The sequence below is a fragment of the Mustela nivalis genome (assembly GCF_964662115.1).
Source record: "Mustela nivalis genome assembly, chromosome: 3".
Classification (NCBI taxonomy): Eukaryota; Metazoa; Chordata; class Mammalia; order Carnivora; family Mustelidae; genus Mustela; species Mustela nivalis.
In genome coordinates this window covers 155,265,354-155,291,761 of record NC_139022.1, presented here as the reverse complement: position 1 = coordinate 155,291,761, position 26,408 = coordinate 155,265,354, and the positions used below count along the sequence as shown (strand labels likewise).

The window sequence follows — 26,408 nt, the reverse complement described above, 5'->3', positions numbered from 1 at the left end:
GTTTTGCTGATTGGCTATGAGGACCCCCGAGCGCGAAAAGAGAGGCGGGAAGGGGGAACAGGCTGATTGGTTCTGAGGGTCCGCAGGCGGGAGGAGAGAGGCGGGAAGGTGAAACAAGAAGGGGGAAGGTAGGAATGCCATCATGGCGTCTCTATTATTTCTATAAGCCAAGCAGTTACAGAAGGGCAAGAGAGCAATTAATCACGCAATTAATAACCTAATCTACGCCTAAAAGCCAGCGGTTCACAGAAAAGCAAACAAGCGGTTAGTTATCCTATCTATCTTCTAGGGGAGGGGGCTTTCTGGGGGAGGGGTCTTTCAGTACCACCCAGCTAAGCCATTCCTGAACTTCAAAAACTAAGTTTAGTTAGCATCTTATGCAGTTATGCCTTAATAGGTATTAAAATATTTGGGTGCTTATACAAACAAATAGGTGACAACTAATAACATTGCTATGCAAATCAGGGTTGTGAAGCTGGCTTGCTCAGTAGACCATGCAGCTCTTGATCTGGGGGTTGTCAGGTGCAGCCCCAGGTTGGGTGTAGAGATTACTAAAAATACATTAATAAACTTAAAAAAATAGATTTTTTTTTTATTTATTTGACAGAGTGCGAGAGAGCACAAGCTGAGGAGCAAAGGGAGAGGGAGAAGCAGGCTCCCCACCAAGCAGGGAACCCTACTCCGGATGAGCCAGGCTCAATCCCAGGACCCCGGGATCATGACCTGAGCCGAAAGCAGTTTTTTTTAACCAAAGGAGCCACCCAGGCACCCAATAGCACTGCTATAAAATCAACACAGGGAAACGCCACTAAAGTAGAAGTCAGGAGGCTGGAAAGGGGAGGCTACAAGATACAGCCGTAACTATTGTGCATTTCTTTGGTGTTTCCAAATAAACCCATTTTTGCTGGTAAAATAACTGACTTCTACTAACCCTTTCTTGGCTATCCTTCCAGAGAATATGTTTTTATGTATATTCAAGCAAGTATGAAGATGGTTTCCTTCCTTTTTAATGCAAATAATAGCACATAATACACATTATTTTGTATCTTGATTTTTTTCACTTAATGTGGGAAAACATTCTGTATCAGTGCTTAACAGCTTCTTCATACTTTGGTCCAGCTGCATTGTATTCTATTGTAATGTACTTTTTTCTTGAGTCACACACACACCACACACACACACCCCTCCCCCGCCACCATAGAAGGACATTTAGGATTGTTTCCAATTCTTTGCTATTACAAACAATACCATAATAAATATAATGAATCGCCGCATGTATTTTGTCCACAAAAATGCATGGTCATTAATGATTAATTAATGAGATTTTTACATAACCTCATCATTTGTTTTTTCAGAGGTTTTCTAGCACTTTTCCTTGTTTATTCTCCACAAGCTAGACTTCAAAATCACCTTACTTGGGAAGAAGGAAAAAAGGAAAGAAAGATATGGTATTTGGGGAATCAAAATATATATCCCTAACAACAGTGACTGTTTATTTATGACTGTTGAGGATGGGGCAGGCATGTTCCCCAGTAACGGCCACCAGAATCCTGTAGAGGTAGGGCTCCTCCAAGGAAACACCAACCACCCCAGCAGCAAAGCCCTTCAGCATGCTTCCTGCCCAAGAGGAGGAATCTGGAAAGACACGGGAAATAGCACTTCAGGTGGATAGTTGAAGTTCCCCTTTCTCTCCTCAGATGGGTCACTGAGATCTTTTCTACAATTTCTCAGCAGCACTTAGCTGTGCAAGTTCAACAACACATTCCTGATGTGTCTCTCTGCCCTTTACCCTTCCCCTCTTCCTCGCTCCTTGGGAGTTAACACGCTCTCTAACAAAATAGTAGCACAAAAGCCTTTGTCTGAGACTCTGCATTGGTGAAATCCAGGATTAAGACACTCGTTTTACTTGTGAAGAAACTGCAATTCAGAGAAATTAAGTAATCTGTCCAATATGCCACATCTGGTCAATTGCAAGCCTGCATTAATGGAAAACATTTTCATTAGAACTCCGGTCCTTAATTCAATCATTAAACAAATATTTGTATATATATATATTTGCCATATACTAGGCACTGTGCTAAGCAATGAGGATATTATAAAAAAACAAAAGAGATACCAGTCAATTTTCATGAGGCTGTGTAGTGGAGGGCACAGATATTAAGCAAATCATCACACATTAATGTAAAATGGAGAATTGCTTTGAATATATTTGCATGCAGAAGGAATATAGTATTCTGAGAGCATATATTCTCAAATATATGAGAAACTTATATTTTAACTGGGACTCAAGGAAAGCAACTCTGAGGAAGTCGTAAGCAAAAGAATGAACAGTAATTACTAAAACAAACCTCATTCCTGAGGGAAAATAGCACGTGCGAAGGCCCTCTGGCAAGGAGAGATCATGGGATGATGGAGAATGAAATAGAAAAACATTTAGGTGGACTCCTAGATGGCTCAGTCAGTTAGGTGTCTGCCTTCTGCTCAGGTCGTGATCCTGGGGTCCTGGGATCTAGTCCTGCATCGGGCTCCCTGCTCAGGGAGGAGTCTGCTTCTTCCTCTCTTCTGCCCCAGCTTGTGTTCTCTCTCTCTCTCTCTCTCTCAGAAATAAATAAATAAAAATCTTAAGAAAAAACACAAACCAACATTTTGGCTAGGCTAAGGGAGAGTGTTGTCAAAAACAGTAGTGACAGATAAGGATCAAATCATGCAGTGCGATAAATCCATTTAAAGATTTTGGTCTTGGGGCGCCTGGTGGCTCAGTGGGTTAAGCCTCTGCCTTCAGCTCAGGTCATGATCTCAGGGTCCTGGAATTGAGCCCCATATCAGGCACTCTGCTCAGCAGAGGGCTTGCTTCTCCATCTCTCTCTGCTTGCCTCTCTGCCTACTTGTGATCTCTCTCTCTCTGTGTCAAATTAAAAAAAAAAATCTAAAAAATTTAAAAAAAATTTTTTTAATTAAAAAATAAAGATTTCAGTCTTTTTCCAACCAAACACAATGAGAAGCCGTCAAAGTTGCTTTTAAATACCTCCCTTGTGGGAAGCCTGGGTGGCTCTATCAGTTAAGTGACTGGCCTTGATTTCAGCTCAGGTCATGACTTCAGGGAGTCTCTCTCTCTCTCACTCTCTCTCTGTTCCTCTCTCTCTCCCCCTCTGCCCCTCCCATTCACTCTCTCTCTTCCTCCAAGTAAATAAATAAAGAAATACCTCCCTTGTAGAGGGAAGGAGGGAATAGGTGGGTATGTGATATGACCAGATTTGTATTTGGAAAAGCTCCCCCGATACAGGAAAGAGATGGTCCCAATGGATACCACAGCCAGTTAGTTTGCAGTAATCCCAAAGGACCTGATAGCAACTTAACTATGACCATGGAAAAAGAGATAGAAAGAAGTGACAGTTTCCAAGAGATGCTTAGGAAGCAAAATTAATGAACTCAATGGAAGATTGATTATGGAGTGTGTTGGGCCACAACGAAGAGAGGTTTTCAGGGATGATTCCCCTCATCCCTGGCTTGTGTAAGAATGCACAGGGCAGCGGCACCTGGGTGGCTTAGTGGGTTAAGCCTCTGCCTTCGGCTCAGGTCATGATCTCGGGGTCTTGGGATTGAGCCCCGCATAGGGTTCTCGGCTCAGCAGTGAGTCTGCTTCCCTCCCTCTCTCTCTGCCTGCCTCTCTGCCTACTTGTGATCTCTCTCTCTGTCAAATGAATGAATAGAATCTTAAAAAAAAATGCACAGGGCAGCCCATTCACTGAGATAGGGACTACTGGGCCCTAACCAGGTTTGCATTTGAGTTTATTTCAGTTCAGTTTTTGAGAAACACATGAAACTTCCAAGAAGGGATGTTGTATAGGCAGTTGGATGTACAGGAGGTTCTTTCTGTTTCAATCTGATAAAAACTTCAAGACATCTAAAAAACAGAACTGTAAAAGCACAAGAAGAAAACTATGAGTGAACTCTCTTATAACCTTGGAGAAAAGATGTCCTTCTTCACATGATCCAAAATTTGAAAAATAAAAATTTTTTGAAGTAATTATAGATTGGAGCACCTGGGTGGCTCAGTCAGTTAAGCAACCAACTCTTGATTTTGGCTCAGGTCACCTGTGATCTTAGGGTCATGAGATCAAGCCCCATGTTCGACTCTTCACTGGGGTGGAGTGTGCATGGGATTCTCTCTCCCTCTGCACTGCCCACGGCCATTTCGCTTGCTCTCGCTCTAAAAAAAAAAAAAAAAGATAATTATAGATTGACAAGAGGTTGTAAAATTAGTATAGAGAGGTCTTGTGTAGTCTTAACTCAGTAGTCCCCAGTGGTAACATCTTATATAACCATAGTACAATACCCAAACCAGGAGAGGAATATTGGTATAATCCATAGCATTATTCAGATTTCACAGGTTTTATATGTGTGTGTGTGTGTGTGTGTGTGTGTGCACATGTAGTTCTATGCAATTTTACCACATGTGTAGTTTGTGTAACCACCACCAATCAAGACAGAACACTGCTCTCTCACCACGAAGATCCCTCATGTTACCCCCCATAGTCCCACCCCCCCATCTCTAACCACTAACCACTAACCTGGCAACCACTCATCTGTTCTATCATTTTTGTCATTTGAGAAAGCCGTGTAAATGGATTCATATGCTAGGTAGCCTTTAAATTGGCTTTTGTCGCTCAGCATTATTCCCTTGAGATCTATCGTGTGTATCAGTAATTGGTTCTTTTTTATTGTGGAATGTAGGGAGGTTCCACAGTTTACGCACTCACCCATTAAAAGACTCTGGGTTCTTTCCAAATTGTGTCTATTACAAATAAAGCTGCTACGAACATTTGTGCATATGTATTTGGGCGCACATGGTTTTCCTCCATCTGGGATAAATACCCAGGAGTGCAACTGGGGCCTTATGGGGAATGAGTGTTTAGCTTTTTAAGAAACTGCCAAAATGCGTTCCAGAGTGGTTACTCCATTTCACATTCCTACCCCAGCTTTGCTCTGAAGCACAGCAATATTACTGACATAACTAGCAAACCTCTTAGAAGCATTCAATAACATTATTTATTTTTTTAAAAATTCGGTGCGGGCACCTGGATGGCTCAGGGAGTTAAAGCCTCTGCCTTCGGCTCAGGTCATGGTCCCAGGGTCCTGGGATCAAGCCCCGCATTGGGCTCTCTGCTCAGCAGGGAGCCTGCTTCCTCCCTTCTCTCTCTGCCTGCCTCTCTGCCTACTTGTGGTCTCTGACTGTAAAATAAATAAAATCTTTTTTAAAAAATTTTGTGCAATGATTACAGAGATTTATTGAGCATTTATTATATTCCAGAGATTGCTCTAAATGTCTTACACATTGATTTAATGGGTTTTTAAGATTTATTTATTGGAGAGCAAGAGCCTGCCCATGTGTGTGAATGGGAGAAAGAGGAGAGGGAGAGAGGATCCTGAAGCAGACTCCCTGCTGAGCGGGGAGCCCCCCTGGCTAGATCTCAACATCCGTGAGATCGTGACCTGAGCCCAAACCAGGAGTCGGAGGCTCCACAGACTGAGCCACCCGAGGGCCCCTTTTGCACATTAACTTTAGACCAAGCTGTATACTTCATCACCCCTTGCCACTGGGCTTGACCTCAGTCTCCGCCTTGGGGCTGGCCCGGATGTTAGCCCAGAGGAAGCGAACGGAGGCGTGAAATAGGCTTTGGCAGTTGTGCTTTTCCTTTTAGGCTCCTGGCTGCTGGCTTGAGAAGAGCGTCTTTTGTGGCCGTGCAGACACTTCCCCTGGATCGGCTGCTAGCCCTGGGAGAATGAGAAGGAAGTGGACGAAAGCAAACACACAGCTTGGAGTCAAGCCTAGCCAAGCCCAGCCCAGATCCGCCGGGTCATGCTAGCCGCCACGCCTGCTGAAATAGATGCTTACTCTTGTTTGCCAGTAAGTTTATGCGCTGCGGAAGCAAGCACTGCTGTCCGCCACTCAGATTTTGTGTTAACAAGTAGTTCACTTCGTGCTCCCAACATCCTGCTTATGGGGGATAACAGCCCCATTTTGCAGAAAAGGACATCTAGACACAGAGAGGTGAAATAGCTTCCTTAAAGTTCCATAGCCTGACCCCAGAGGCCGGGTCTTACCGGAATCTCCCAGTGACTTGATGAAGTTAGAGCAAAAAACTACACGGAGTGATCTCTGTCATAAAAGACATAAAACTCCCATGCAGAGTTTCAAAGATGTAAAATTTTATTTTAGTTTTGAATAAGAAACTCACTTCACAAATCAAAACGATAAAAGGGATGTATACGAAGGAGTTGCCCTGCTGTCTCTGAGCCATCAGTCAGAGCACTAATTCCAACACAGCCCTCGGGATTCTTGCAGCCCTGGTATGTGCCTTTGTGTGACTCCCTCTCCTTGAGTGTGGGCAGAAGCTGTGACTTGCTACCAACTACTAGAATATGGCAAAAGGGGAGAGGGTGTTGCCCATGTAGGTAAGGTCCCTAATTAATTCACTCTGAGCTAATCAAGAGAGGGAACCCCCTGTGCGCCTGGTATAATCAGGTGGTCCCTTTGAAGGCAGATCCAACCCCTTCCTAATGAGAGAGACTTGAATCAGCTGAGACATTATCTTTTTAAAATATTTTATTTATTTATTTGACAGAGAGAGATCACAAGTAGGCCAAGAAGTAGGCAGAGAGAGGGGGAGGAAGCAGGCTCCCTGCTGAGCAAAGAGCCTGATGCGGGGCTCCATCCTAGGAACCCAGGGACAACTGTGTATTCACATTTAAAAAAAAAAAAAAAAAGAGGAAGAAGAAGGGATGCCTGGGTGGCTCAGTTGGTTAAGCACCAGACTCTTAGTTTTGGCTCAGGACATGAGCTTTAGGTCATGGGATCAAGCCCTGAATCCGGCTCCGCACTCAGCACAGAGTCTGCTTAAGATTCTCTCTCTCTCTCTCTCTCTCTCTGCCCTTTCCCCCTGCTTCTATGCATGCACACACCAGCTCTCTCTCTCTAATAAGTAAATAAATAAATAAAATCTTTTAAAATGAAATGAAGATGAACCCTTATCTTATATCATGTATAAAAATCAACTCAGAATGGATCAAAGATCTAAAGGTAAGAGCTAGGTGGCACCTGGGTAGCTCAGTTAGTTAAGCAACTGCCTTCGGCTCTGGTCCTGATCCTGGGCTCCCAGCATTGAGTCCCCCATCGGCTCCCAGCTCAGCCAACCCTCCCCCCTCTCATGCTCTCTCTCTCAAATAAATTAATAAAATCTTTTAAAATAGTAATAAAAAAATAAAGGTGAGAGATAAAAAATATAAGATGTTTAGAAGAAAACAAGGAGGGGCACCTGGGTGGCTCACTCAGCTAAGTGCTTTCTGGGATCAGATCATGATTCCAGGGTGCTGTGATTGAGCCCAACATTGGGACCCCTGCCCTGCAGGAAGCCTGCTTCTCCTTATTCCTCCGCCTGCCGCTCCCTCTACTCAAGTACTTATGCTCTTTCTCTGTTAAATAAAATTTTTTAAAAAAGAAGGAAAGAAAGGCATAAATCTTCATGATCTTGGATCAGGTTTCTTAGCTACAACACTGAAAATACAAGTGACAAAAGAAAAAAATAGATAAATATCATCAAATGAACACTATTTAAGAAAATGTGCTTCAAAGGACACCACCAAGAAAATGAAAAGATAGGGCGCCTGGGTGGCTCAGTCGGTTAAACATCTGTGTTCACTCAGGTCATGATCCCAGGGTCCAGCATCGAGCCTCACATCAGCCTCCCTACTCAGCAGGGAGTCTGCTTCTCTCTCTCCCTGCATCCCACCCCATGCTTGTGTTCTCTCTCCCTCAAATAAATAAAATCTTAAAAAAAAAAAAAGACAATCCATATAATAGAAGAAAATTTTTGTAATTCATATATCTAACGATGGTCTTATATCCAGAATATATAAATAACTGACAACTCAATAATAAAAACAAGTAACTCAAATTAAAAATAGGCAAATGTATGAATAGATACTTTTCCAAAGAAGATAAAGAAATGGCTAATAAGCACATGAAAAGAGGCTGCAAATCATTAAGGAAAAGCAAGTGAAAACTAGGAGATACCACTTCACACCCCCTAGAATGGCTGTAATGAAAAAGACAGGTATTAACAAGTGTTACTGACAATATGGAGAAATTGGACTCCTCACAGAGTACTTATGGGTGTATAAAATAGCACGCTAATTCCAGAAAACTGTTTGGCTTTAAACAGAGAGTTACCAAATGATCCAGCAATTCCACATAGACCTATATACCCAAGATAAACAAAAATATATGTTTACACAAAAACTTGTACATGAATATCCATAGCAGCATTATTGATAAGAATGAAGAAGCAGAAACAGCTCAAGTCCCCAGCAACTGGTGAATGGAGGAGTAAAATGTGGTGTATTCATGCTATGAAATATTATTAGATTAAAAAAGGAGGGGGGGCACCTGGGTGGCTCAGTGGGTTAAAGCCTCTGCCTTCGGCTCAGGTCATCATGCCAGGGTTCTGGGATCAAGCCTAGCATCAGGCTCTCTGCTCGGCAGGGAGCCTGCTTCCTCCTCCCTCTCTCTCTGCCTGCCTCTCTGCCTACTTGAGATCTCTGTCAAATAAATAAATAAAATCTTAAAAAATTAAAAAAGGAATGAGGTAGTGATAAATGAAGACCCTGAAAACATGCTAAGTAGAAGAAGCCATCACATAGACCACGTTTTGCACAATTCTGTTTATAGGAAATGCTCAGAATAAGCAAATCTACAGGGAAGGCAAGTAGATTAGTGATTGACTTGGGCTAAGGAGGTTGAGGGTGGGGGGGGAGAATGGGGAGTGACTGTTAATGGATCCAGAGTTTCTCTTTAGCGGTAATGAGACTATTCTAAAATTGGTTGTGGTAGTGGGTGCACAGCTCTGAATATACTAAAAACATTGAGTTATATACCTTAAAAGGGTGACTTGAATGGTATGTAAATTATATTTCAATAAGTCTGTTAGTAACAAAAATTAGGGATTTTTGAATTAGGTTTGGCTAGGAACATGTCCTAAGATACTTTATTATCAGTGGGGAAAAAAAGGTTTGGCCCTCTCAAAATTTACTTTTTATATTATGTGCTTTTAATTTTTAGGTTAAAATGTTTTGAACAAGTTTTGCTCATAGGGAGATGAAAAACAAACGTACTTTCAGGATAATAAAACTCTCTATTTACTATACTCATATTTTTTTTAAACCATTAAGTTTGGACTAGGATTAAAAAAAATTTTTTTTAAGATTTTATTTATTTATTTGACAGAGGGAGACACAGGGAGGGAACACAAGCAGGGAGAGTAGGAGGAGATCAGGCTCTCCACGGAGCAGGGAGCCTGAGAGGGCGCTCTATCCCAGGACCCTGCCTGGGATGATGACCTGAGCTGAAGGCAGCCACTTAACAACTGAGCCACCCAGGCGCCCTAGGAGTTAAAATTTCAAACAAATATAGAACAAAGCATTTTTATTTATTTTCATTGAGAAAACACATACTGTAAACATGGAAAGAATACAGAGACTAGATAAGCTATAAAAATCATTCTAGTTCTAGTTCTTTGTTTACATAGCAATCTGTCACAAATTCTAGAATGTACAAAGTTTAAGGAGCTCTCAAGATATCAAACAATACACATTTCTGACACTTTTCCAACAGCCTACTCGTTTTTCCTAGAAATCTAGAAAGGCAAGATTTCAGGTTTTACCAAATAAAGTATGATGTCTTCCCACCATGGTCATCAGGAAATTTTCTAAGCGTTTAAATTAAATCCTTAAGTTAGTCTATATGAGGCGGGATATGGGAAGCAGTTCACCTGGAGATAGGGTATCTCCTGACTTAAAAGTAAGGGTCTCTAACTGTGACTGGAAGTTACAGTTAGACTGGCCAAAACCATCTTAGAATTTTCTTCAGGTTTAGGTAAAACCCTCTGTGCTTTTTTTGCACTCTACACCCTTCCCTTTTTCTTCACTCAGTGCAAATTGGAAGCTTCCTAACTGTTACACATAAAATTATCCCTTTCACAAGTATACAAATTTAATTTGTTCCTGCCCTGCCTTCTCTAAATAAATGATCCTCGGTTCCTGAGTCAACCATGAAAATAAATGTCTTGCTGCCAGCATTTCTTTTTTTTTTTTTTAAGATTTTATTTATTTATTTGATAGAGAGAGAGATCACAATTAGGCAGAGAGGCAGGCAGAGAGAGAGGAGGAAGCAGTCTCCCTGCCGAGCAGAGAGCCCAATGCGGGGCTCCATCCCAGGACCCTGAGATCATGACCTGAGATGAAGGCAGAGGCTTAACCCACTGAGCCACCCAGGTGTCCCAGGATTTCTTTTTTTTTAAGATTATTTATTTATTTGAGAGGGAGCATGCATGCTTGATCTCATGGGAGCAGAGGTGGGGAGAGAAGCAGACTCCCCACTGAGCGAAGATCTCCAAGTGGGCTGGATCCCAGGACTGGCGGTGGATCATGACTTGAGCCAAAGGCAAATGCTTAACCAACTGAGCCAACCAGGCGACCCTGTCTTGTCCAGGATTTTAAAAAATCAGGGTGTGATAAGAAAGAATTGACCTTCTAAAGCTGTAAAATGTCTTCCTCTTAACAAACCAGAGTTTTAGACTTCTAGGAACATAGGTTGCTTTCCCATTAAAGGATTGCGTGCTGACGCTCTCTGAGTATCTGAGTATCTGTATTAGTTTTTTGTGCTATGGACTGATTATCCCACAGTTTCCATGGGCCAGGCGTCAGGCCCAGCTTACCTGGGTCCTCAGCTCTGGGACCCACACGAGGATATCGAGGTGCCCGCTGAGCTGCATTCTCATCTGGAGGCTCAGTTGGGAGAAAATCGCCTTCCAAGCTGGCTCGGATTATCAGCAGAATTTCACTTCCTGTAGTTGTAGAACTGAAGGTTTCTGTTCCTTCCTTCCTTCCTTCCTTTCTCTCTCTCTTTCTTTTTAATAAGATTTTATTTGCTTATTTATTTGAGAGAGAGAGAACACACATGCATGAGCTGAGGGAAGAGATACAGAATCTCAAGCCGCACTCAGGGCTCGATCCCACAACTCTGAGATCATGACCTGAGCTGAAACCGAGAGTTAGAGTTAGACCTCAACTGACCAAGTCACCCAGGTGCCTCAAGGGCTTCTGTTTCTTGTTGGCTGTTGTCTAAACATTTCCTCAAGGGCCCATGCTGTTGCTTGTCAGTGACCTTCTTTGACAGGGCTGCTTACCTCCTCAAGCCAACCAGGAGAATCCCTAGTGCGAATCTACTAGAATAATGGACTTTTATAGACGATAAAATAATCATGTGAGTGACATCCCATCACCAGGGATGTTTCTACTAGAAACAGTCGTTAGTGTTAGCCCCCAGTGAAGATTATAGAAGACATAAATACAGAAGGCAGGGATCACCGGGTCCGCCCACCACAGCAGTATCAAATCCTTCCTGCAGATCATAGACAGGATGGGAATGAACAGATTAATGAAAGAAACTGTCCTTCAGTATTTTGTATTATCGTATTTCTTTATTCATAACTCCCCAGAAAAACGTGTGTATGAGTTATTTATTGCTGTGTAACAAACCAAAGCCTCAAAAAAGTGGCTTGAAACGGCAACCATGTGGGGGTGCCTGGCTGGCTCAGTCAGAAGAGCGTGCAACTCCTGACCTCAGGATCATGAGTTCAAGCCCCACATTGGGTGTGCAGCCTACTTAAAATAAAAAAATAATAATAAAAATTAAAAAAGAACACACAGCAACTATTTGCTCATTATTCTGTGCTTCTGCTATTTGAATTGGGCTTAGTGAGGCTGTTTGGCTTATCTCCCATGCGGTTACTTACACGTCTGTAGTTAAATTGGAGCTGGCCTGGAACTCGTTCGGTGATTCAGCATGATTCAGCGCGGCCCCACTCACATATGTGAGAACTGGTGCTGGCTGTGGGCCAGTCCACATGTCTCCCACGGGCTGGCCCAGTCCTCTTCGCGTGGTGTCTGAATTCCAAGAATAAGAGAAGAATTCATATATTATTACTTCTGCCATGTTTTATTGGTCAAAGTAAGGTCTCAAGGCTAGCCCAGATGCAACGGGGTGGGGAAATAAACCCCACCTCTTTTCCATTCTAGAATTGTGCAAAGTTCAAACCAGAGAATTCTTTTTTTTTTTTTTTTAAGATTTTACTTATTTATTTGACAGGGAGAGAGAGAGCGCAAGTACAAGCAGGGGGAGTGGCAGGTAGAGGGAGAGGGAGAAGCAGGCTCCTTGCAGAGCAGGGGAAGCCAGATATGGAGCTGGGTCCCAGAACTCTGGGATCGTGACCTGAATCGAAGGCAGTGGCTTAACCAACTGAGCCACCCAGGTGCCCAAACCTGAGAACTCTTTAAGACTTACCTGGTAACTGTTCCAAAATATCCATCTTTGTATACAAGAGCATTTCCTAACTGGTTAAAGTTTTAATGGCATTTAATGTTTATTATTATTAAAATTGTTAATCTTTGCTTATATAAAATAAGCTATCATCTCTGGATCTCTTCACATGTTAGTCTTAAATATTGCTAGCCTTAAAAAAAAATTTTTTTTTTAAGATTTTATTTATTTATTTGAGAGAGAGAGAGAGCATAAGCAGGGGGAGTGTCAGAGGGAGAAAAAAGTCTCCCAGAGAGCAGGACCCTGGGATCATGACTGAGCCAAAGGCAGAGGCTTAACTGACTGAGCCCCCTAGGTGCCCCTGCTAGGTTTATTCTTAGTAAGTATTAGTCTTCAATATTGCTCACTGCTTTCTTTTTCCTTTCAACTCTTTATTTAGGTAAAGATTTCAAAGCACTTAGTAAATGAGTCATAAAAGTACCAGAGAACACCATGAGTGGATTCTTCCGTGACCTTGGAGAAGAGAAGCCTTTCTCACCATTACCCAAAATCTAGAACCATGAAAGAAAACACTGATAAATTTGATTACATAAAAATCAAAAACTTCTGCATGGAAAAAAAATAACATGAAGTCAAGATACGTGGCAAATAAGAAAAAAATGGTCACAGAACATTGACAGTTCACAGAAAAATAAATACAGTTGGCTCTTAAATATGAATAAAAAGTTTGGCTCTGGGGCACCTGGGTAGCTCAGTCAAGTGTCTGCCTTTGGTTCAGGTCCTGATCCCAGGGTCCTCGGATCGAGCCCCACCTTAAGGTCCTGCTCAGCTGGAAGCCTGCTTCTCCCTCTCCCACTCCCCCTGCTTGTGTTCCCTCATTCGATGTCTCTCTCTTTGGGGCATCTGGGTGGCTCAGTGGGTTAAAGCCTCTGCCTTAGGCTCAGGTCATGATCCCGGGGTCCTGGGATCGAGCCCCAAATTGAGCCCCACATCAGGTTCTCTGCTCAGCAGGGAGCCTACTTTCCTTCCTCTCTCTCTGCCTGCCTCTCTGCCTACTTGTGATCTGTCTGTCAAATAAATACATAAAACCTTAAAAAAAAATAAATCTTTTTTTAAAAAAAGCTTGACCTCATTAATAATAAAAACATATTAGAACTATGTCGATAATACCATTTCACCAACTGGATAGAAAGTCTGGCAACGCAATATGTAGGCAACTGTATGGGGAAACTAGAAGGATTATACATTGCTGGTAGGGGTCAATACACTGACATCTATCGAAACAGGATCAATATGCTGATACCTATCAAAATTATGAATGTACTTACTTTCTCATCCAGTGATCTCACTTCATCTCCCAGATTTGTCTGCTAATATATGAAATGACACATATATGTGGTTGCTCATTATAACAACCCAATAACCCTAAAGGGGGCACCTGGGTGGCTCAGTCAGTTGGGCATCTGGCTCTTGGTTTTGGCTCAGGCCATGATCTTGGGGTCCTGGGATCAAGCCCTGCATGGGGCTCCGCACCCAGCATGGAGTCTGCTTGAGATTTTTTTCCTCCTCTGTCTCCCTCCTCCTCTGCTCCTCCCCTGCAATAATGCTCGTTCTCTTGCTTGCTCTCTCTCTCTCTCTCTCTCTCATAAATAAATAAAATAAAATAAAATAAAATAAAAACATGGAAATAACCCAAAGGTTCATCAGTGGAATACGGGCTAAATAAACAAAATACCCATCCACACAATGGAAGACCGTGTACTATGAACACGAATGAGGATGTTCTCTGCTAACATGGAAAGATCTCCGATATATTTTGCACAAGGAAAAAAAAAAAGAGCACAGCAGCTTATACAATTGCTCTCTGATGTGCAGGAAAGGAAAGAACAAAAGAATATATGTTCATATTTGCTTACATACGCATTTTTAAAGCCCTGGAAGGATACAGAAGAGGACAGCAAAAGGTGTTGCATGATTTGGGAGAAAGAATAGGGACACAGTGGTGAACACACAGCTGGTGCATTTGGGTTTGTTTGTTTGTTTCCAAATCTACAATATATGTCTTTTTATTTATATTCCATCTTAGGTTAACTTTTTCAAAATGTCAGCTCTATTGAAATATAATTCATATACCATAAAGCTCAACCACCACCGCAATCAATCCTAAAACATTTCATCCCCTCTTCCCCTGCAAAACACCGGCCACCAGCAGTCATTCCCCTATAAGAGATGGCTTGTCTATGCTTTGTCTCTCTAGATTAGCTTATTTGCCTGTTCTGTGGGGGTGGTGATTCTTCTTTTTCCTTCTCCATGCACAGATTTAGTCCATTTGTTCACTTACACCCACCTCTGCTTACTTTGCCCCAGTGCCAGTCCAAATATCGCCCTCACTACCTGCCACTATACTTCACTTAGTTTATTTCTATAAATGTTCACCATAATCTTAATAATGACTGTATCTACTTTAATTCAAGATCCCAGTAAACTTTTGCCTTGCACTTAATAAATAAGGTAATGGGATATAACTCTCTATTTCCTTTTTTATGAAAGATAAGTTTAGACAAGTCAAATATAAATAAGTAATACATAACCCTAAATTTGATATTGAAATTGGGTTGAATATCTTTTTTGAAGGGTTGCATGATTGGTTAAGTTTTTTATTTTTTTTTTAAGATTTTATTTATTTATTTGACAGACAGAGATCACAAATAGGCAGAGAGGCAGGCAGAGAGAGATGGGGAGGCAGGCTCCCTGCTGAGCAGAGAGCATGATGTGAGGCTTGATCTCAGTACCCTAAGACCATGACCTGAGCCAAAGGCAGAGGCTTTAACCCACTGAGCCACCCAGGCGCCCCTGGTTAGGTTTTTTAAAAATTGCTATTCTTTCTTCACTTGCACTTGGAGTCAACTGTTGTTGTGGGCTTTGGAAAATTTATAATCAACCGAACAACAGAAGATCTGATTGAGGGAGATCTGGGAAGATCAGTTTCTCAGTCTTCACGTTTGCCTCACTGCTTTCGTATTCTACTTCAGATCCCCTATCAACTCTGCTATCTCTCTAAACCAAGGTGTGGCCAATAGATGGTCTACAACCACCCCTAATCAAGAGATAGAGTCTATACCCCCTTCTCTTGAACAGGAGTAGGCTTGAGACTCTCAACCAATAGAGCATGGTAGAATTTACATGATGTAACTTCTGAGGATAGGTCATTAAAATATCGTGCACATCTGCTTTGTTCTCTTGGGATGACTGCTCTTGGAATCCAGCTGCCATACTGTGAGGAAACCCAAGTATCCTGGGCAGAGACCCACATAGAAAGGAACCAAGGCCTCTGGTCCACAACCCTGGCTGAGGTCCCAGTTAAGTAAGCTCTGATATGCCAGCCATTTGAGTGAGCCATCTTGAAAGTGAATCCTTCATCATAACAACTGAGTTGTTCCAGCTGATGACTGGGGGAGCAGAGACAAGCCATCAATTCATAAGAACTGAAACACAGATTAAGTAGAGATTCATTGGCTCAATCTTCTGTAGAGCAGAGTCTATTCTATCTTTAGACTCAAAGGACTTCCCTCTTCTTGAGGTAAAACCACCAAGCCAGTAATCAAGAGGAATTGTTAACTGGCGGTAGAACTCTGAACACTGAACATTTCATCAGCTTCCTTCATCCAAGTAAGTAATTTAGTGAAAGCTGAACCTACACTCCTTTTATAGGCTGGAGACTTTAAATAGGAGGAGGTAAGCCATGTTGGACACAAAAGTCAGGGGAGCCTGCCTAAGAAAAATCAAGGCAGCAGTCAAGAAGAAAGAAAGTAGATGTGCCCTGAGAGACAGGGAGAGAACCCTCTAATTATGACGGTAGGATAAAAAAAAAAAGTCAAGCCAGTTAAGTGATCTGATCATGAACTTGAGGAATTGTCACAGAAATCATCTCTCTTGTTTTTAGCTCTTGAAGGGGGATGGTAGGATGAGGTCAGATGTCAAAGAGTTATACACACAAGGGGTTCAACATACATTATGTATTTAGTACTTCTTGTTTTCGGGAAAGACTGAATCCCTCAAATGGTGTTTTGAAAATTGCACAAGTGAAGGACACCTGGAAGGCTCAGTTGGTTGAACGTGACTCTCAATTTCGGCTCTGGTCATGTGCTCAAGGTTGTGAGACTGAATCTCTTGTCATTGTCCGTGCTTAGTGGGGAGTCTCCTTGAGGATTGTCTCTCTCCTCCCTTTTCCCCTCACCGCCTCACTCTCTTTCTCAAACAAATTAATAAATGTTTTCAAAATTATACAAGTAACATGAACACATTGTTACTAAAAAGATTCAAGCAGGAATCTATTTAGTAAGCAAAAATATAAAATATATAATATATAAAATTTTTATATAAAATATAAAAATTGCATCCTCATTCCCATTTTTCCATCCTTCCTTTAAATTAGCCAGGACTGGGGGCACCTGGGTGGCTCAGTGGGTTAAGCCTCTGCCTTTAGCTCAGGTCATGATCTCAGGGTCCTGGGATCGAGTCCCGCTTTGGGCTCTCTGCTCAGCAGGGAGCCTGCTTCCTCCTCTCTTTCTCTCTCTCTGCCTGCCTCTCTACCTACTTGTGATCTCTGTCAAATAAATAAATAAAATCTTTTAAAATAAATAAATAAATAAATTAGCCAGGACTGTGGTTTGGTGGTCACCCTTCCTGCTCCCATTCTTTGCATTTACATATAACCCATGTACATCCATTATACAGATTTTTTTTATACAGATTTTTAATATAAAAGGGTCATGCTATATGCATTGTTAGGCAAGTTGCTTTTGCCTCTTAATAATATGCCTTGGGAATCTCCCCACATCAGTGCATTTACCTCTATGGCATCCCTTTTATTTTTTTATATAGATTTTATTTATTTATTGGACAGAGAGAGAGATCACAAGTAGGCAGAGAGGCAGGCAGAGAGAGAGGAGGAAGCAGGCTCCCTGCTGAGCAGAGAGCCTGATGTAGGACTTGATCCCAGGACCCTGAGATCATGACCTGAGCTGAAGGCAGAGGCTTTAACCCACCAAGCCAACCAGGCGCCCCTATGTCATGCCTTTTAATAGTTGCAGAGTATTTCATGGTACCAGCAAACAATTCACTTGATCAGTTCTGTGATGATGGGTATTTAAGTTATTCCTAAAAGCTCACTACACCAACATACAATAAAACCCCCTTGTACAAACATCTGTGTGCGACTGCAGTAAGACAGATTCCGTGTCTTAAGCTCATGTCCCCATGTCCCCCGACACAACTCACATACTCTCTGATGTCCCTTTTTTTCTGTGCCTTTCAGAACTGTTTCTTCAGTGACGTCTCCCAAGGCTCCTTAGAATGACCACTCACTGAGGAAACAGAAGACTCCGGGGCAGGAAAATTAAGCTACAGAAGCTGAGGTTAACTAAGACCTAAATTTCAACATGAATACCTAGAAAGCAGTTTTGTTTCTTTTTTTTATTTTTAAGATTTTATCTATTTATTTATTAAAGAGAGAGAGAGAGAGAGAGAGCACATGCTCACGATTTGTGGGGAAGGGCAGAGGGAATGAGAGAAGCAGACTCCCCACTGAGCAGGGAGCCTGATTCGGGGCTCAATTGCAGGACCTGGAGATCCTGACCTGAGCCAGAGGGAGATGCTAGACTGACTGACCCACCAAGGCATCCCTCCTAAAAAGTTTCTTAACAAAGATGGCTTGGAAAATGTTTACCTTTCTTGTTACCTCTACTATTTTTAGTTTGGGGGGCAAAGTTAATACTTGATTATAAATACATGCTTTTAAAGTAAAAGAAAGGAAGCCTTATAAAATAAACCTAGAACATTTCAACTAAAATTAACCATCTCCTCCCACTGTAGATGCCCACCTGAGGGTGAATGACGTATAAGCTTCAAAGCATCATTAACTTCTTTATTCCATTAGGCTCTTCTTGGGCAGATACATTTGCCTCACATACTAACTGTCCCAACCAGAGCCTCATGAAACCTTGAAACCTTGAAACCTCAATGTCTCTTCCAACCATCATTTAGCCAAGTCCACATCCTAGCTATAGTCAACCCTGTGGTCTGTTTTACTTTTACTTATTTGTCCCAAGAAGCACTGGGGTTGGGAAGGAGAATGAAGGGCTTCGGTTTGCCTTTTACAAAGGCCAGCCCAGTGGGAGGTTTGAAAGGCAAAGCTAAATATAATACACCTGTTCATTGCTGTATTCCCTCTACTTTGGTGTGTATTTGAAAGTTCCCATAACATAAAAGTTTTAACATTATGGCAATAACAAATAAATATAGTACGTCCTTTTTGGATGGCCTTACGTGGTTGAGTTATATTCCACCTGTCCTGTTGGTAAGGCCACAGCACTTCTTATACCCACGTCAAAGGTGACCTACCAGTGGGCCCGTGGACCCGTCTCTTGCTTCAGCAGTGTTTGGTTAGAACAGACCCAAGGATACCCCTTTCTTCCAGCCTCTGGCCCCCTCCAACCTCTTTTCCAGATGCAACTTTCAGAACTATCTTCTTGGCCATCTTGGGCCAACCCTGTAGGTTGAGTTTAGCTCCTTACTACTGGTCAACCATGAGCTTCCAGATTCACCAGAATGATTCCACCAAGGTATGGTCCACCGTCAACCACCCCCCTCCCCAGTCAATGCATCTGGGAGCCTTCTACACTTACCTCCCTTTGGGCTTCCATTTCCACCGTGAGGCTGTGGCCCTGGAGGAAGTACACCGCTTCCCTCACAGTTTGGCTGAGAAGCATGTGTGTGCTGAGTATGTTGCAAAGAGGCAAAACCAGTGCAGCAGCTACATCATCTTCCATGACTTACAGAAGCCGTCCCAAGATGAGTGGGGGAAAACCCAGGACACCACAGAAGCCACCATGGGTCCAGAGGAGAAACTGAAGCAGGCCCTGCTTTTTAAAAAAAGATTTTATTTATTAATTTGAGAGAGAGAGTAAATACAGAAGGTGCGGCAGAGGCAGAGGGAGAGGGAAAAGCAGGCTCCCCGCTGAGAGGGGAGCCCGATGCAGAACTCGATTCCAGGACCCTGGGATCATCACCTGAGCCAAAGACATGCTTAACTGACTGAGCCACTCAGGCGCCCCTTCACTAGGTAGCTTTTTAACTCCCTGGAGCCCTCTCCCATGCTGTGGGCCCAGTGGAAGCAATAAAGCTTTCTACAGGGAAGAAAAACAAAAAGAGAAACAAAACAAAAGAACAAAGATCACCTACCATTCTAAAATGTGTTTCCATCTGTAACCATAACTCCAGCAAGCTATGACGGTTTTATTCCTGTTACCACAGGCATCCCCGCCTTGTTCATTTGAGCAAGTTTGCTCTTCAATGGTGGTCTTTTGACTTGTTTATTGACGGGAAGTGTTCAAACTGTCTAGTTTAAAAAATATAGAAGTTTTTTTAGTTTGTTCACGATAGAAAAATAAGCCTATATGAGCTATTGAAATACAAACTAAAACTCGAATCTCCAAACAGGAGCTCGGTTTGGAATTAAGATTAAGAAGAGATTAATGATGATAACCAGTGTGCTGGCTGATGGGGTTTAGTGGCTGAAACAAAAGAGCCCAAGTATCTGCGTGGGGACTGGCCATAGTGTTTCATGTTTCCACAGGAGGAAAGGAAATGAGACTAACAATGATGTGATGTGATATAAACAAGGAGGTTACACCATCTTGCACTTTGTGGGTTTGTTGTTGTTATTTTACTGTGAAGAAACCTTATTATTTTTTAAAAATTTTATTTATTTGAGAGAGAGAGAGACAGATGGAGTTGGTGAGAGAGAGCACAAGCAGGGAAGAGATGAAGAAGCAGCCCTCCCGCGCCCCCGTGGGGCAGGGAGCCTGGTGGGACTCGATCCCATGATCCTAGGATCACAACCCAAGACAAGGCAGATGCCTAACCAACTGAGCCACCCAGGTGTCCCAGAAGAAATCTTATTTTGATAAAAGAGTTAGGAAGCCTCTAAGATACTTCTAGATTTTATCTTCAGTGATGATCCTTATCTTTCTTTCAGGTAATATTCAGCCCCTACAGCTACCGCAAATGCAACAAATCTCCCACTGGATGCTTTAAATAATGCACTAGCAAAGGACACGTTATTTCCAGAGCTGCCCATGTACCTCCAAGTCTCATTTCGACCCCGTGAATCCCATATCCCTCATGCACCCATCTTCTCCTGGGCAGTTTCTAATGGTGTCCCTTCTATCTTCCATTGTTTACAATCTGGAGGTTCCATTTTACTAGGACCACATTCATGTCTACATCTATGGGCCATGCCTGATGGCAGACTGACCTCCCAGGAATCTCAGCATTCAGCTTGCAAGTGTCAGCCACCATCTTCCATTTTTGAGACCCATTACCATGGTCTGCTCCCTTGTCTGTCTTCCATTAAGCATGAGGGACATGCCCATACCCTCCCAAATTAGCCCTCTTGTTACTCCCCTACCCCAGATAAATTACTTCCATGTATCTCAGTTAAGTGTGTGTGTGTGTGTGTGTTTGGGATAAAATAATTCAAACCATGCCCACAATGACGACTATGTGCATTATTATTATTAAACTTAAAAAAAAAATCCAAATGTAAAGATAAGTTGTAGGATTACCTGGGTGGCTCAATGGGTTAAGCATCTGCCTTTGGCTCAGGTCATGATCCCAGGATCCTGGTATTAAGTCCTACATCCAGCTCCTTGCTCAGCAGGGAGCCTGCCAATCCCCCTGGCTGTGCTCTGTCTCTCTCTCTCTCTCTGACAAATAAATAAATAAAATCTTTTTTTTAAAAGTTGCCAAAATTACAAAGAACTTCCATACTGCCTGTATCCAGAATAATCATTTGTTTTTTATTTCATCACATTTATTTTCCTTTTATCCCTTGGTAATGATGTATTTTCTCAGAACCATCTGAGTTTACGTAGCTCATGCCTTTGTTATACTCTTAATACCCCATAGTATTGTTCCTAAGAACAAGTATATTTTCCTACATAACCACAACACAGTTTCAAATCAAGAAATGTAACCTTGATGCATACTTTTTTCCATTTGGCAATCTGTATTCCAATTTTGTCAGTTATACCAATAAATTCCTTATAGCATTGTCCCCCTCTGGTACCAGCTTTAACCAAAAGATCACGTCTTGTTTCTTTAATGTTCTTTAATCTGGAACAGTCCTGTAGCATTTTTTGTCTTTCATGACATCGGTGCATTTAAAGAACATAAGCCAGTTGTTTTGTGGAATGTTCTTCAGATGGACTTGCCTGGTGGCCCCTGATGACTTGATTCAGGCCTTGATTCTGTCTCCTACCAGAAGGGCACAAAGCTGATGATTTGTTCTTCTCTGAGTATCAGATCTGGAAGCACACCATCTCAGTCTGCACCCTGTTTGTTAGGTTTTTTATTTTTGTTTTTGTTTTTTAATTTTTTATTTTTTCCATTTTTTAATTCAAATTCAATTAATCAACATATAATGTATTACTGGTTCCAGAGGCCTGTTGATTAAAGTGGTCCAGTTTCTCCACTGTATAGTTACTGTTTTTCCCTTGCAGCTAATGAGCAATTTATGGAGACATAGTTTAGAACTAAGTAAGTATCCTCTTCTTCATCAAACATTTCCCCCCTAGATTCAGCAATCATTGCTATTTCTTTTCTTTCTTTTTTTTTTTTTTAAAGATTTTATTTATTTATTTGACAGAGAGAGAGATCACAATTAGGCAGAGAGGCAGGCAGAGAGAGAGGAGGAAGCAGGCTCCCCACTGAGTGGAGAGCCCAATGTGGGGCTCGATCCCAGGACCCTGAGATCATGACCTGAGCCGAAGGCAGAGGCTTTAACCGACTGAGCCACCCAGGCGCCCAATCATTGCTATTTCTTGCCCAAACCATTCTTAACTATGATGGTTGCAAAACAGGATCTTTCAACAGTGCCCCTCCCTCCGCATTTATCAACCTTTATTTCACTGTAAGGAAGGACCCTCCTGGCTCAGCCCCAATTATTCGGTTATCTATCACATCATATCATATCAGCATGAATTGGCGGATTCCTATTTTATTCAGTGAGTTATAATCCTTTACTGTCCTGGTTTATCTTTCGCTCAAAAATTGTCCCAGACTTAGCCACTGGGCTGCCCTTGAAACTAGTTCTATGTTCTTTCAACATGTTCCCATCTCTCTTTTTTGTTTGTTTTTCATTTCCATACTTTCTGTTATATCAAAATGTTCCCATGTTCCTGGTTCATCTTGTGCTTTCCTCGGCCATTTCTCCAAGGAACCCTGATTCTTTTTAAAGATGAAACTGGGGGCACTTGACTGGCTCAGTCAATACAAAACACAACTCTTGATCTTGGGATTTACGTTGAAGCCCCATGTTGGGCATAGAGCTTACTTGAAAAAAAAATCATATTTAGAAAGATATGGGCACTCAGTACATCTTTTGCATTTTAAATGAAAAACAACCTCCAATGACATTGCTTATGATCGAATTGTGGGTATTCTGTTAGGTTATTTGGGATTAAATTTTTTATTTCTATCTGTTGTTACAAAATAATACAGAAATACTTTTTGCTATATCGTCCAAAAATAAAAACAATATATACTGTGAAAAATTTGGAAAATGTCTAAAAGTTAAGAACATATTAAAAGAAATCTCCTATCAGGACATAATTAGAAATGTTTTTTTTTTTAAGATTTATTTATTTGACAGAGAGCGACACAGTGAGAGAGGGAACACAAGCAGAGGGTGTGGGAGAGGGAGAAGCAGGCTTCCTGAGCAGGAAGCCTGATGCAGGGCTCGATCCCAGGACCCCAGAATCACGATCTGAACCAAAGGCAGATGCCTAATGACTGAACCACCCAGGCGCCCCACAATTAGAAATATATTAAAGTTTTGTTTAGAGGTTAAAAAAAATCACCCACCACTCTACTCCAAAGATTAACCACCATCAAGATATTAATAGTAATTATCAGTAGATAACCATATCTCATAGTTTAAATATACCAAAAATTTGGTATATTTAGAATACAATTCAGAATACAATATTCAGAATACAATTATTGGATAATTCAAAAGTGTGTGTGTATAGGCATGTGTATTTCTTCAGAATAAAGCCCTAGGATTAAGATCGCTGAATTTAAAATGTATGCATATTTATAAGCACAGAAAATGTACCCAACATTTTAGTCATCAGGGAAATGCAGATTAAAACCACAGAGAGGGGGCCACCTGGGTGGCGCAGTTGGTTGAGCGTCCAACTCTTGGTTTTGGCTCAGAAGCTTGGCACAGAGTCTGCCTAAGGATTTTCTCTCTCCCTTCCACTGCCCCTCCTCCCCTAAAATAAATAAATCTTAAAAAAAAAAAAAAAGAAAGAAAAGAAAAGACCATACGGGGCGCCTGGGTGGCTCAGTGCGTTGGGCCTCTGCCTTTGGCTTAGGTCATGATCTTGGGGTTCTGGGATCGAGTCCCACGTTGGGCTCTCTGCTCGGTGGGGAGCCTGTTTTCTCCTCTCTCTCTGCCTGCTTCTCTGCCTGCTTGTAGTTTCTGTCTGTCTGTCAAATAAATAAAAAATCTCAAAAAAAAAAAAAAAAAAAAAGACCATAGGGAGATACTTAAACTACCAAAATGCATAAAAACATTTAAACTGACAATACTAGTTGTTGGCGAGGATATGGAGCAACTGGAAATCCATAAATCACTCATAGAAGTGTTAACTATAATAACCACTTTGGAAAACTAGCATTGTCTACTACGGCTGAACAATCTTTAAGGGTGGACCTTTGTTGTTTCATATAAAAAATATTGACCTAAACTTTCTTCTTGCTTTTTATGGTTTTACTTCTTATACTCAATCCTTAATCTGTTTTGACTACAGGTATAAAGTAAGAATCTCCATTTTATTTAATTTTTGAAAAGGTTAGACTGTTGCTCCAACCATATTTATCAAACATTTTTTTTTTCCTTTAGAGAGACTGAGAGCCCAAGATGGAGGAGCAGCAGAGGGAGAGAGAGAGAATCTCAAGCAGACTCCCCACTGAGATCCTCACAACCCTGAGATCATGACCCGAGCTGAAATCAAGAGTCAGGTGCTTAACCAACTGAGCCACCCAGGCACCCCTTGAAAAATCTTTTTTTTTCTTCAGATTATATTTATTTGTTTGAGAGAGAGAGAGAGAGAGAGTGAGCAAGAGAGAGCACAAGGGAGAGAAGCAGGCTCCCCACTGAGCAAGGAGCCTGATATGGGGCTCGATCCCAAAACCCTGGAGCCCAAGGCATATGCTTGACTGAGCCACTCAGGCGCCCCTTGAAAAATCATTTCTAACTGAAAATCAGTTTACTGATTGAAAACAAAGTCCTAATATTTTAAATTCCTATATCTACTTGAATCCATTCTTAAACTTTTAAAATCTGTTTTTAGAGAGGCAGAGAGAGAGATAGGAGGGGCAGAGGGAGAGAGAGAATCTTAAGCAGGCTCCACATCCAACATGGAGCCCAACATTGGGCTCTATCTCCCAACCCTGAGATCATGACCTGAGCTGACATCAAGAGTCAGGCACTTAACCAACTGAGCTACCTATGTGCCCCTCATAAACTTTATTCTTTTTCATTTACCTGTCTTTTCTGTTTTATTTTTTTCTGATATTTTGTATTCAGATGTGGTAATTATATCATATCCCTTTTTATCTGCAGGGGAAATCTTCATTTTTCTTTCTCCAAAATGTTCTTCAGGTGTCATTGTTAGTCATTCCAGACCCCCAGCAGTAAGATTAGCACCTAACAATAGCAGGTGCATTCAGTGTTGGTTAATCGGATGAATGAAGAGCTACTTTGAATGCTCAAATTTCTCCCTCTTAAAAATAATCCACATACTCTTAGAGCTCCTCCACTTTAAGTGTTTTAAGATCTTAGGGGATGTAGAAAGTGAAAACAAAGATAAAAATTTTCCTTGATTCGAGTATGTAAAATAATTCTGCTACTATGAGTAACAAGAAATATCTAGTGTCTAAGTAAAATTTGAAGAATTAATTTTTTGAAGAATTTTTATAAAGATTTTATTTATTTATTTGACAGACAGAGATCATAAGTAGGCAGAGAGGCAGGCAGAGAGAGAAGAGGAAGCAGGCTCCTCGCAGAACAGAGAGCTCAATGCAGGGCTCGATCCCAGGACCCCAGGATCATGACCCGAGCTGAAGGCAGAGGCGCCCCTGAAGAACTTTTTCTGAAAAAAAATTTTTTTTTAATTTTATCTTTATTTATTTGACAGACAGAGATCACAAGATCACAAGTAGGCAGAGAGGCAGGCAGAGAGAGGAGGGGAAGCAGGCTCCCTGACAAGCAGAGAGCCCGATGCGGGGCTCGATCCCAGGACCCTGGGATCATGACCTGAGCTGAAGGCAGAGGCTTTAACCCACTGAGCCACCCAGGCACCCCTGAAGAACTTTTTCTAATGTAAGTTCTATGCCCAATGTGGGACTGAAGTCACAACCCAAAGATCAAGAATCACATGCACCACTGAGCCAGGCAGACACCCCAAGAATTAAGTTTTATTAGCACACAAGTACCTGATTTTGCCCTCCAAGGAGCAGCTACACTTATGACTCATACTTATTGTTTTCTTTCATGAATGCAATGCTAGTTCAAGAGAGATTGTTGTAGTAGAGGAGACCAGTTACTGGGTGGAAATGTGTGTTTAGAAATGCTGATGATATTTCAGGGAAATCTCCACTGACCCAGCCTTGAACCAAATCCATGTGTCATGCAAATAGGCATGGCTCAGGGAAGAGATCTAATCTGAATTATTTAACCTCTTCTGTAATGAAAATTGCATGGTGTAATCTTATGTCTTTTTTCAAAAACATATTTCAACTTGTGTGACTAAGTAAAGCCAGCCAGTTTATTATATAGGATACAAACTTAGATATGCAAAAACATAAACTTGTCTGTAATTGGACTTAATTTCTATCTAAAGCCCTCATTCTGTTTTTGCCTGAAAACTTAATTTGGGTCGACCTGTCAATTTAGGAAGTT

General features: G+C 41.7%; 1 protein-coding gene and 1 long non-coding RNA gene across 2 annotated transcripts in view; one reads left to right on the top strand and one right to left on the bottom strand.

Moving 5' to 3' along the window:
- Positions 1–26,408, top strand: part of SUB1 (SUB1 regulator of transcription) — a 484,727-nt gene that overhangs the window by 165,098 nt on the left and 293,221 nt on the right. The gene's annotated exons all lie outside the window — the stretch shown is intronic.
- On the bottom strand, positions 1,365–19,199 carry LOC309861515. Its single transcript, XR_014309972.1, has 4 exons — positions 19,063–19,199; positions 15,688–15,861; positions 11,853–12,003; positions 1,365–1,635 (listed from the first exon to the last, which is right to left on the bottom strand). It is a non-coding gene; the product is annotated as an uncharacterized lncRNA (long non-coding RNA).